The sequence below is a fragment of the Mus caroli genome, chromosome 9 (genome assembly GCF_900094665.2).
Source record: "Mus caroli chromosome 9, CAROLI_EIJ_v1.1, whole genome shotgun sequence".
Classification (NCBI taxonomy): Eukaryota; Metazoa; Chordata; class Mammalia; order Rodentia; family Muridae; genus Mus; species Mus caroli.
Window position 1 is genome coordinate 23,420,881 of NC_034578.1, and position 10,533 is coordinate 23,431,413.

The 10,533-nt window shown below is 39.0% G+C and overlaps 1 pseudogene; it reads left to right on the forward strand.

Moving 5' to 3' along the window:
- The first annotated feature begins 3,690 nt into the window (after window positions 1-3,690).
- Window positions 3,691-9,662, forward strand: LOC110301492 (annotated as a pseudogene).
- Window positions 9,663-10,533: the final 871 nt, after the last annotated feature.

Below are 10,533 nucleotides of genomic sequence, written 5' to 3' on the forward strand. Positions count from 1 at the left end.
AGAGGAGAGGAGAGGAGAGGAGAGGAGAGGAGAGGAGAGAAGAGAAGAGAAGAGAAGAGAAGAGAAGAGAAGAGAAGAGAAGAGAAGAGAAGAGAAGAGAAGAGAAGAGAAGAGAAGAAGAGAAGAACAAACCTCATCCTGAAGGGTGTTTCCTTCCAGAGGCATATATTATCTTGGTCATTCGTTCTTTCTAAATGTCTGGTTATGTTTCTTTCAAATAATGGCACAATTCTGATTCTTAACTATGTTGGTCATGGCTGAAATGCTAACTTCACCTAATTAGTTTATTCAGAGTCTCAGATAGTTTTACCAAGTGTATTTGCAGGACTGTGGGCATTTTCTTTTCTTTTCTTTTCTTTTCTTTTCTTTTCTTTTCTTTTCTTTTCTTTTCTTTTCTTTTCTTTTTCTCTTCCTTCCTTCTCTTTCTTTCTTTCTTTCTTTCTTTCTTTCTTTCTTTCTTTCTTTCTTTCTTTCTTTCTTTCTTTCTTTCTTTCATGTGTCCACATCTACTTTCTTTCTTTTTTCTCCTTTTTATTATATATTTTCATTTACATTTCAAATGCTATCCTGAAAGTCCCCTATACCCTCCCCCCTCCCCGCCCTGCTCTCTAACCCACCCACTCCTGCTTTCTAGCCCTGGCATTCTCCTCTACTGGGGCATCTGATCTTCGCAAGACCAAGGGCTTCTCCTCCTATTGATGGTCTACTAGGCCATTCTCTGCTACATATGCAACTAGAGACACAGCTCTGGAGGGTACTGGTTAGTTCATATTGTTGTTCCTTCTATAGGGTTGCAGACCCCTTTAGCTCCTTGGGTACTTTCTCTAGCTCCTTCATTAGGAGCCCTATGATGCTCACTATGAGCATCCACTTTTATATTTGCCAGTTACTGGCATAGCCTCATAAGAGATAGCTATATCAGGGTCCTGTCAGCAAAATCTTTCTGGCATATGAAACAGTGTCTGGGTTTGGTGGTTGTATATGGGGTGGATCAAATGGGAGACCTTTAACAACTGCTTGTATTTCACAGGGCTTATGGGTCAGTTTAAACTGTTTATCTGGTCTTGATTTAACTTTTATAAGATTTTCTGGGTTTCCTTGGGGCCTATGGCTATGTCCCCCTTTCATTTATGCATTTGCTAACTCTAATATTCTCTCTCTGCTTTTCAATTAGTTTGGATAAGGGTTGGCTTATCTTGTTGATTTTTTGTTTGTTTGTTTTAAAAAAGTCTGTAAGCTATTGATTGATCATTTCTTACCATCTACTCTTCCTGAGCATGATCACTTCTTTTGGTTCTAGAACATTCAGTTATGCTGTTACAAAGCTAGTTTTTAGATTGCCATAGGCTTTATTTTTATTTACTTATTTTTTTAAAGGTAGGCACTTAGTTCTCTGAACTTTCCTCTTAGTACCACTTTCATTGTGTCCCATAATGAGTGTTGTGCATTCATTTTCATTGAGTTCTAGAAAGTCCTTAATTTCTTTCTTATTTCTGTCTTCATCCAATTTTCCTTCAGTAGAGAAGTTGTTCTGTTTTCATGAGTATATAAGACTACTGTTGTTGTTGATATGTAGCATTAATCCAGTGTGGTCTGAGAGGATGAAGAGTGTTATTTCGGTTTTCTTGTACCGACTAAGGCTTGCTTTGTGTCCAAGTCTATGGTCAATTTTGGAGAAAGTTCCATGAAGTGCAGAGAAAAAGTACATATTCTTTTGTGTTTGGAGGAAATGTCCTGTAAAGATCTGTTAGGGCCATTTTGTTTATGATATCTGTTCATTCTGGCTTTTCTCGGGTTAGTTTTTGTCTTGATGACTTGTCTATTGGTGGTAGTGGTGTAAGTATTAAAGCCTCCAGCTCTCAAGGTGTGATATACAATATGTGATTTAAGCTGTAGTAGTATTTCTTCTACAAACTTGTATCCACTTGCATTTGAGGCATAGCTGTTAAGAATGGAAATATCTTGGTAGTTTCTTTTTCATTGATGAGTATATAATATACTTCTTTTGATTAGTTTTGGTTTGAAGCCTATTTTGTTAGACATTATAATGGCTATAGTAGCTTGCTTCTTGGATCTATTTGCTCAGAATATCCTTTCCATATTGTTAGCCACATGTCAATACCCCACTGATTAGATTCTAAAATCATTGAGGGATCACATGTCTCAAATCTGAAAACTGCTTAGTAGTAATTCAAATTTCATCTCTTTGCCTGTCATCAGCTACATAGCCAAGTTCACTTTTCAGCTCAATTCCTCCTTATTTTTTTCATGGCTTTAGAGCTCATTTCTTTACTTATTTTATTTTTATTGTTTTTTTTTTTATAAGGTTTCTTTGTACAGCCCTAGCTGTCCTGGAACTTGCTTTGTAGACCAGGCTGGTCTTGACCACACAGAGATCTGCCAGTCTCGATCTATTCAAATACTGGATTAAAAGCGTGCTGCTACCACCTGGCAGCTCTTTTCTTTTTAGTGCTAACTAATATTTCATTTCCTGGATGTACCATGGCTGTGCATTCGTTTTTTCATTAAAAGACATCTTGGTTGTCTTTGAGCTTGGGCAAGTATGAAGAAAGCTTGGATAAATATTCATATACAGTTTTAAATTCTGTTAGGTTAAAATTTCAAGTGGGGAGATGGTTCAATAGGTAAGGGTCTTGCTATGCAAATATGAAGACATGAGTTCAAATCAAGACACCCTGTGTCAAGAAAATATGACAGAATGCTAGAGCAAGACGCTTGATATTCTCCTTTGTCTTTTGTGCATGTTTGTGGGCAGAGCAAGACACTTGATATTATCCTCTGTCTTTTGTGCATGTATGCACATGTGCATGCACGTGTGCAGACACACACACACTCACATACACACAGGGTGTGGAGAACCTTAAAGAGTATAATGGCTAGATTATAATGGTAATGTTTGTGGCACTTAAAGAAATGTTCAAACCCTTTAGTCATCAGGAAAATGCAAATCAAAATAAGTATAAAATTCCATCTTACATAGATCAGAATGGCTAAGATCAAAAACTCAAGAAATAACACATGCTGGCAAAGATATGGAACAAAGGAAACACTTCTTCATTGCTGGTTAGAGTGCAAACTTGTCCAACTACTTTGGGAATCAATTTGGCATTTCCTTAGAAAACTGGGAGTAGTTCCATCTCAAGACCCAGCTATACTATCTACTCCTGGGCATATACCCAAAAGACGTTCCAATATCCCACAAAGACATTTGCTCAACTATGTTCATAGCAGCTTTATATTCAATAGTCAGAAACTGGGAACAACTTAGATGTCCCTCAACCGACAAACGGATAAAGAAAATGTGGTACATCTACACAATGGAATACTATTCAACTACTAAAAACCAAGACATCATGAATTTTGCAGGCAAATGAATGGAACTTGAGAATATTATACTGAGTGAAGTAATCCAGTCCCAAAAGGATATGCATGGTATATACTCACTTATTACTGGATATTAGCCATAAACACACAGGATAGGCATGCTACATTCCAGAGACTCAAAGAAGCTAAACTAGAAGGGAGGCCCAAGTGAGGAAGCTTGAATCTCACTTAGAAGGAGGAATAAAAGAGTCATAAGAGGCAGATGGAGGGAGGGAACTTGGAGGGAGGGAAAGGTGAATGGTGGGTTCAGGATCAGGTATGGGGAATGACAGGAGAAATGGCTAGATGGCCATAAAAATGAGTGGAAATCTACAACTGATGGGGGTGAGGAGATGGTGGCATCTCCAGGAGAAGACAGATATCAAGGATAAGGGAGGTACCTAAGAATCAATGGGGGTGACCTTAGCTATGATTCACTACACTGTAGATATGGAACCCAAAGAGGCCACCTCCTGTAGCCAGATAGGAACTTTAGTGGAGTGAATAGAGTCACCAACCCATCCTCAAAACTTGCAACCCTAAATTTATCCTGTCTATAAGAAATGCAGGCACAGAGGATAGAGTAGAGACAGGGAATGGCCAAACAATAACTGGCTCAATTTAAAACTCATTCTATGGGCAAGCCCCAATCCATAACACTATTAATGATACTCTGTGATGCTTGCAGACAGGTGCATTTTATCCTCTGAGAGGCTCCACCTAGCAGCTGACTCAGACAGCTATAGATAACCCCAGCCAAACTGTGGATGGAGCTCATAGACTCTTATGGAAGAGTAGGAGAAAAATTGTGGCCCTGAAGGTGATGGGAACTCCACAGGAAGACCAAGAGAGTCAAACTGGGCTCTCAGAGTATATACCACAAACCAAAGAACATACACAGACTGGACCTAGACCTCCCTGCTAATGTATAGCAGATGTACAGCTTAGCCATCATGTGGGTCCCAAAAAACTGGAACAGGGTCTATTTCAGAAGCTGTTGCCACTTCATGGGTCCTTTTCAGGATTTTGTTGCCACTGAAAAGGCTGCCTGAAGCATAGACTGTGAAGTCAACCATCTCCTAGATATAGTCACCTGTGAGCTGTTTCTCTGCTTGCCTTTACTCTGCCCACAGTAAGTTCCTTGATTTTCTTTTTACCAACATCTTTAGGTACATGTTAAGGAAGTTAAGAATCCCCTTAACACTACCCTATAAACCCTAGGTTGTTTCATAACTGTAGGCAGCACTCTTAGCCTGTGTCTTATCGATCTTTACAACATTTATTGCCATAGAGTACTGCTCTTTTTTCAGGCATACTAAGCTGGACTTAGTATGGCATTACCTGGGGCTGGGGTTGTCTGCAAATCATTTCCCTGCTCCTTAGAAAGTCCCCAAAGACCATCCCTTTCTAACAATTCCAATGATTTCACTAGGGAAACCAGAAAATGAAGTAGTTAGCCCTAAACCGAATCACTTCCTTTGACTAACTGGGCAGCTGATTTTTCAATGCCACCAGGAAACACTATTACATATAAATATTGAAAAGTTGGAGGCTTTGGCTGAACACGGACAAAGCCAATAACCTTCCCCCATCAGACAGCCCTATTCCCAGCTCTTTTCTACTTATTGCTTACTGGTTTCAATCCCTGGCTTCTTGGCTCCAGAGCTATGGGTCTGTGGTATGGCAGAGCATCATGGAAGAGAGGATGCAGTAGAAACAAGCATCTTTCCTCGTGCACCACTGTATCAACAGTTTCAAAGCATCATTGACTTAAGATCTTTTCAATATGATTGGCTCACTGCAGTGTAACTCCCCTGGAAGTCAGGGAGCATATGTGTTTGTCAAGTTCTCTCTATGGTCTTTCTTTTGTTATCTACTGTAAGAAGTCTAGACCTTTGGTCACGTACAAATTAAGGATTTTTGATTAATGAAGAAAACTATAGACAAATTTGACAGATGGGTAACAGATTGATAGAAGATATTTGCAAAATAAAAGAGGAATTGACAAGAGATTAATATATAATACAAGGAATTCTTACAAGTCATTGAGAGAAAATATTAGGAAGTCTACTAGAAAAATGAGCAAAGGATATTAATAGGAATCCACAGAAGGGGAAACCCAAATAGCTAACAATCTGAATAAAGAGACCATCAATCTTTGTCACGCATAATTAGGGAAGTGGAAATGAAAACAACGAACTGCATATTGGATTACCAAAAATTTAACATTATATGATGCTAAATCTAGTTCCTGGTGTAAGGAATGGAAAAAGACATGCACTGTAATGAGACAGTCTGCTGAAGCCCTTCTGGCATGTGTGGAGGACTTGAGGTGTGAACTCTAGAGAAAGCATTGCCCACATCTGTGCTCTTATAGCTCTTGGTGGCAGCTAGATTTAAAGGCAGTCCTTAGCTATTTCTGGATGGATTGACAAACGAAATACAATGGAAATTAAGGAGACAAATTAATAGCATTTGAATATTTTGTGGCATTTTCACACTTTTTTGGTTTTAACAAACATTTGTAACCTGTCAGGCAAATGTGCACTTACTCTTTTACACACATACACATGTACACACATACACACATACACACACACACACTTTAAGGCCAAGCCTCATTATGTAGCCTAGCCTAGCCTAGCCTAGCCCTCTGCTTCAAACAGTTCCCAGATATTGTGATTACTGGTATGTAGCACTAAAGTTTGGTTAAAAAATTTACCATTTATCCTATGGCTTTTATTTTTCAGATTAGTTTTCAAGCATCTTATAGAGTTAATTAAAAATTCTATATTGGACTAGAAGGATGGCTCATCAAGTAAAGTGCTTGTGCAACTCAGGGGCTTGAGTTTGAAACCCTTATAGAAAGAGGGGAGGTTCTGGGAGCTCATGGGTCAACCAGCTTGGCATATACGATAGAAGAGAACAGAGACCTTGCCTTAGACAAGGTGAAAGATGAAGACCAGCAGCTGAGATTTCCTCTGTCCTTTATGTACATACTGTAGCATGCCTGTACTCATACAAACATGTGTGCACATGAACATAAACATACCACATAAGCCGGGCGTGGTGGCGCACTGCTTGTGGACGTTGTACATCGTGGTGCGGAGCCTAGTGCGCACCACGATGTACAACGTCCACAAGCAGTTGTACAGGCTAGCCTCAAACTTACTATGTAGTCCGGGCTGGTATTGAACTCACAGTCCTCCTGCTCAAGCCTCCTTTCATATATTGATCTTATATCCTGCTACTTTGCTGAAAATGTTTATCAGGGGTAAGAAGTCTTTTCAGGGGTAGAATCTTTGGGGGGTGGTATTTTAACTATAGGATCATGCTATCTATGAATTGGGATAGTATACCTTCTTTTCCTATTTGTTTCTTTGTCTTCTCTTATTGTTCTAGCTAAGACTTTAAGTGGCATATAAAATAAGAATTGAAGAATAGGTACCCTAGACTTGTCACAGTTTTGAGGCAAGCTTCTTAGTTTGTTTGGTTTTTTTTTTTTTTTTTTTTGGCTTCTCATTTGGCTATCAGTTTATGGTGCATCACCTTCTTTATGTTGAGATATGTTTTCTCTATTCCTAGTTTCTTCAAGGTCATTTGGCCTGTTTTGAGTGGAGACAACCCCTGGGTTTGTGGATCTGGCTTCTAAACAAAGCAGACTGAGTAAGTCATGAAGTAGCCACCCCTCCGTGTCTCCTTCATCAGCTTCTGTCTCCAGAGCCCTGCCTGGCTTGAGTTCTTGGCTTGGCTTCCCTCATTGGATTGTGATTCAGAATATGTAAGTCAATGAACCCTTTCCTCAACTTGCTTTTGTTATGGTGTTTTATTACACCAGTAGTAACCCCAAGACACGGGCAATGCTGGCTTTGCAGCCTGAATTTGATAGGACTCCTTGTTCTGTTTGAGCAGCATTGGTACCAGTTCTTTGAAAGTTTGGCAGAATTTGGCAGTGAATCCATCTAGTCCTGGTTTTTAGGAGTGGGGAGGGAGAACTGTTATTCCTGCTTTAATTTTGCTGATTGCTTTTGGATCCACATAAGTTGTTTATATCCTCAATTTGGTAGGTCACATGTATCTGGGAATTTATCCATTACTTCTAGAATTTCTGGGTTTGGTTTTAAAAATATGCTCTCAAAGTATTTCCTAATGTGAATCATCTAGATTTCACTGGGAACCATCCCCTTCCTTCTCTGGTTTTATTAATGGAGGTCCTCTCTTTTTTTGGGTTAGTTTGACTAATCCTTACAAATGTTTTTGTTGTTTTTATTTTCTCCAAACACCTAGTTTGATTGATTTTATATAAGTTTTTTTAGTCTCCATTTTCTGATTTTCAGCCATGATCTTTTTACTTCTTGCCTTACTTCAGAATTAAAGAGTATCAAAGAATGACTTAGTTACATTTCTGTTGCTGTGCTAAGATACTGTGACTAGGGTTCCTTTTGTGTTTGTGTTTGTTTCTCTATGATATTGAAGTGAATCATTATGTTGCTTACTTGAAACTCCTGATTTTTCATGTAATCATTTACAGCTATAAACTTTTCTTTTAGCACTCCTTGTTGCATCCTAATGATCGGGGTAGGTTGTGCTTTTCATGTCCATTTGCTTCTAGGAATTTTTTCTATGATTTCTTTAGTGGCCCGCTGATTATTCAAGAGTATACTGTTCAGGCTCCATAATTGTATGCACTTTTTGTAGGTTTCCTTTTTTCTGATTTCTAGTTTCATTTTACTAAGATAACAGACAAAAATTATTTTGATTTATTTACATTTGGTATGGTTTGATTCCTGGCCTTAGAGAAGGTTTCCTGCACTGCTGAGAAGAATGTATGTTGTTATCTTGTTTGACAGAATATCTGCTGTTATATGTTTTGTGTGATATTTTCACTGTGAATTCCCACCACAAGTTCTTGTATTGGAATACTTGGTAACCCATTGGTGGAACTGTTTGGGAAGGATTTGGAGGTGTGGCCTTGTTGGAGGAAGCACATTACTGAGGTTGGGCTTTGGGGTTTCAAAAGTCAGTGACACTCCCAGTTAGCCCTCTCTGTCTTGTGGTTGTGTCTCAAGATATAAACTTTTATGCCTGCTGCCATCCTCACCACTACAGTGGACTCAATCATTGAAATTGTAAATCCCTAATAAACTGTTTCTTCTATAAGTTGCCTTGATCACGGTATCTTAGCATAGCAACAGAAACATAACTAAGTCATTCTTTGATACTCTTTAATTCTGAGATTTCTTTGTTAATTTATAATTTGTGTGACTTATCTAGAGAGGACAGTAGGCTGTAAAATCACCTACTGTTATTGTATTTAGACACTATCTGTCCTTTCACATGCATTAGTCTTGTTTTATGAAATTAGAAGTCCTACATTTGGTAATAATGTTTACAATTATTATATCTCCTTGGAGAATTGTTCCCTTTATTAATATGTAGTGGCTTGCTTTATCTCATCTGACTAATTTAGATTTGAAGTCTATGTTATCAAATATCAGATTAGCTGTGCCAGCTCCAGCTGGTTTTGGATTCTGTGCTGGCTAGTTTTTATGCAACTTGACACAAGCAAGTGTTATCTGAGAAGAGGGAATATCAGCTGAGAAAATGCTTCCATAAGATCTGGCTGTAGGCAAGATTGTAGGACATTTTCTTAATTAGTGATTAATGGGTGAAGGTCCAGCCTACTGTCGGTGGGGCTAACTCTGTCTAGTTGTTCTAAGTGCTATAAAAAAAGAAGGCTGAGGAGCGGCACAATGGCTCTGGGCCTTTACCTGTGACTACCTGTTCTGCTTCAGCAATATTAATGTGGATCCACTTACAGAAACTTATGGGATTCCTTTCTACTTATGCACTGGCCAGAGTACTTCATTGTTGCTGAGGCACCAGGCAGAGAACTAATGAGTTATATTATGGGCAAAGCAGAAGGCTCAGTAGCTAGGGGAGAGTGGCATGGACATGTCAAAGCTCTTCTGTCCATCCTGATTTCCACTGTCCTGGCTTGGCTGCTAAAATTATGGAGTTACTAGAGGAAATTTCAGAAAGAAACAGTGGATTTTTTGTTGATCTCTTCATAAGAGTATCCAATAAAGTTACCGTCAGCATGTACAGGCAGTTGGGTTACAGTGTCTACAGGACAGTCATAGAGTACTTACTACTCAGCCAGCAATGGGGAGCCTGATGAGGATGCCTATGAGATGAGGAAAGCACTTTCCAGGGACACTGAGAAGAAATCCATCCTACCATTACCTCATTCTGTGAGGCCTGAGGACATTGAATGACCATAGGCAGTGGTTCTTAGGCAGGTGTTCCAGACATTTTGTGGGCATACTATGTTTATAGAATCTTGCAGCTCTATCAGGAGGAAAGTAAGCATTTAAGTCTTAAAGACTTCAAAAAATGTAGGCTATGAACTTCAAATCTCATCCTTCCAATGGGCAGTAGCATACATGTTTGAACTGTTTGCCATAGTAAAATTCAGTCAAGGCAGTTAAGTCAGAAGGACACGTTCCACTCTCATGGTTGACAGTATGTGCCAAGGAAAGACTCCCTCCATTCTCCTCCTAAATCCTGTGCCTGAGAACCACTGCTGCTGCATATATATTTGTATATATGTATAGTATTTTGTATTGATCTGTTAATTGAAGCTTTAAAAGCATATGTGAAATGTATAAATCTGAGATCTATAGTAAAGCACATTGTCGACTATGAAAAGAAAAAACCAAGAAGGCTGAGCAAGTTATGAGGATCAAGCCAGCAAGTGGTACCCCTCCACTGCTTCTGCATCATCTCCTAACTCCCAGTTCCTGTTTGGATTTCTTCCCTGATTTTTGTCAATGATGAACTATGTTGTGAAAATATAAACAAAATTAACCCTTTTGTCCCAGGTTGCTTTTGGTCATGGTGTTTCATCACTGCAGTAGTCACCCTAACCAAGACAGCTTCTGTTAGCTCACCCTTTGACTCTTAGTTTGTGGGTATTTTTTTTTTTTTTACCAGCAATGTGTGTTTCTCAAAAATAATAATAGTTGGATTTGTTTTGTTTTGTTTTGTTTTGTTTGTTTGGTTTGGTTTTGGTTTTTGAGACAGAGTTTCTCTGTGTAGCCCTGGATGTCCTGGAACTCACTCTGTAGACCAGGCTGGCCTCGAACT